At 40.3% G+C, this 2581-nt stretch overlaps 1 pseudogene; it reads left to right on the forward strand.

Annotated features, from left to right (window-relative positions):
• Positions 1-870: 870 nt before the first annotated feature.
• LOC112178456 lies at positions 871-2027 on the forward strand (annotated as a pseudogene).
• Positions 2028-2581: the final 554 nt, after the last annotated feature.

Genomic DNA, 2581 nt, shown 5'->3' on the forward strand with positions numbered 1-2581 from the left:
TGAGAACTCGGGGTCGAGTTCTTCGGAGGTGGAGGAGACTGATGCAGAGAGGATGGCGGCTCAATTTGAGCAACAGTTAGATCGTGCTAAAGGAGGAAAACGAAAAGTGACTAGTAGACAGGAAATGGCAGTTCGGTGTCTGATTGGGACGCACCTTACCTTTCCGGAAAGGGAATCGCGCCAGAAACAAGACTCATCGCTTTGCCATGAGCTGTAGCATTTTTCGGGCTTTTGGGATCGTTTAGGGCCTCAAAACGGCATTTTTCTATTTTACCCGTTTTTGGTTTTCTTAGTTATTTTTGGATTGTTTTCGTTTTTATCCATGGGCCTTAGGGTTTCGTTGTTAGTCGCCCTAGGGTACTTTTCTCTTATTTATGCAGCCGCAAGCGGCTGCAGAACGCATCTTTCATCTTTTAATCAATAAAATAGAGATTTTCTCTTTTATCTCTGGTGGACTCCAGAATCTTTTGCTTAGGTTTATTGCTGGTAAACCTAGTTATCAATCCGACTGCGTCATTGTCTTTGCCTTCTGCTTGTAATGAAAGTGGGGATGGTACCAATGGATTCAAGTCCTCAATTGTTTATTTGAAGCTGGATAAAGGTATGGACTATTTTGCAAATCAGTTCACTGAACCTGTGAAACTTGGTGCAAGTTTATCACTATGTCAATCTCTATGCTCTCAAAATTGTACTTGCTTGGCCTTGTTCCATGGAAAATCTTCTGGTTCTTGTTATCTAGTTGAAAACAATTTGGGTTTCATCATATACAGCTCTAGTAGCCAGAAAGATCGAATAGGGTACAAAAAGGCGGTAGTGCCTTGGTCTGGTCATGAGAAACACAATATTCCAGTGTTACATTTGGTAATGATAATGACTATGCTGTTAATCGTCATAGTGGTCATGAGACTCATATGGTGGAGAAAGAAAAAGCATACTAGAGCAAGTGTAGATGTATGGAATTTATCTTCATCAACAGAGCTTGAGATATCCTCTATTCCGGGTTTGCCCATTAGATTTAATTATGAAGAGCTTGTCACCGCAACTGAAAATTTTAAGACCCAAATTGGCAGTGGTGGCTTTAGTACTGTATATAAAGGTACTATACCAGACAACAATGCAGTGGCTGTGAAAAAGATTACAAGTTTGGGAGTCCGAGGGAAGGAGTTTTTCACTGAGACTGCAACAATGGGAAGCATCTACCACATCAATCTGGTTAGTTTGAGAGGTTTCTGCATCCACGGAAGCCAGTGTTTTCTGGTTTATGAGTATATGAATAGAGGTTCATTGGAGAAGTTTCTCTTGGGCAATGGCCCTGTTTTGGATTGGGAAAAGAGATATGGGATAGCGCTTGGAATGGCCAGGGGGCTTGCTTACTTGCACAGTGGATGCAATCCCAAGATAGTCCACTGTGACATCAAACCGGAAAACATACTTCTGCATGATGATTTACAAGTGAAGATATCAGACTTTGGGGTTTCCAAGTTTATAAGTTACGAAAAATCCAAACTGTTGACGACATTGAGAGGAACTCAGGGATATCTTTCGCCTGAATGGCTTACTAGCTATGGCATTAGTGAAAAATTGATGCATACAGTTATGGGATGGTGTTGCTAGAATTGGTGAGGGGAAGAAGAAATTGCTTGTTTCAAAGTGGTGGCACCGGAAATGAAGACACTAATGGAAATGAAAGATGTTTCAATCCAATCAGTTCGGAAGAAAGAATGGTGTACTTCCCACAACTTGCACTCCAAATGCATAAGAAAATGAGGTATATGGAACTAGCTGACCCGAGGTTAGAGGGTCGTGTGAGGAGTGAGGAGGTTGAGAAGCTAGTGAGGGTAGCCTTGTGTTGTGTGCATGTAGGGCCAACACTGAGGCCAAGTATGACCAATTCGGTTGCTATGTTGGAAGGCAGATTACCTATAGCTGAGCCTAGGAATATTGAAGCATTAGAATTCTTGCGGTCCTATGGTGGAAATGTTTCAGAGGCATCCAGCAAGCTAACAAAAGTGGGATGTGCAGAATAAGTATACTTGTTCTGATCCTTTGCCAGAAGCATATGCCTACCACTGATTATAGTGAAAATTCTTAGTTTTCACAAACATGTATGCTCGGAGCTAAGTTGCCCCATTATCTCTTGTATTGCTCTTTTCAGTGAATAAGATGTAAATGGTACTTGTTCTCTGTAGGGGTTTCAGTGGTTATTTACATAATATTTCCATGTTCAAGATTCTGATAAATGCTTCTACTCCCTTCATTCTTTTCTGTCTACATAGATCTCTCTTGCAAAACACATACTCCACATTTGTCTACATATTTGTTCAGAATCTAGCTGGTTCAATTGAAATCTGGACAAAGTCATAGGAACTCTGCTTCTGGATAAAATAGAAGGTATTTCATTAGGAGAAAATAAACAGCCAATGGATGACATAATTTCATCTTCTTCTTGTTTTATGTTCCTTGGCCTAGTACATTTTTATTCTTGTCTTATGAGTTAGCAGATTATGCTTTCTGCATGGTGATTTATAGATTATATTGAATTTGAAATCACATGGATGCTCATACCTTTTCTGTCTGAAAT

This window comes from Rosa chinensis, chromosome 7, assembly GCF_002994745.2.
Source record: "Rosa chinensis cultivar Old Blush chromosome 7, RchiOBHm-V2, whole genome shotgun sequence".
Taxonomy (NCBI): Eukaryota; Viridiplantae; Streptophyta; class Magnoliopsida; order Rosales; family Rosaceae; genus Rosa; species Rosa chinensis.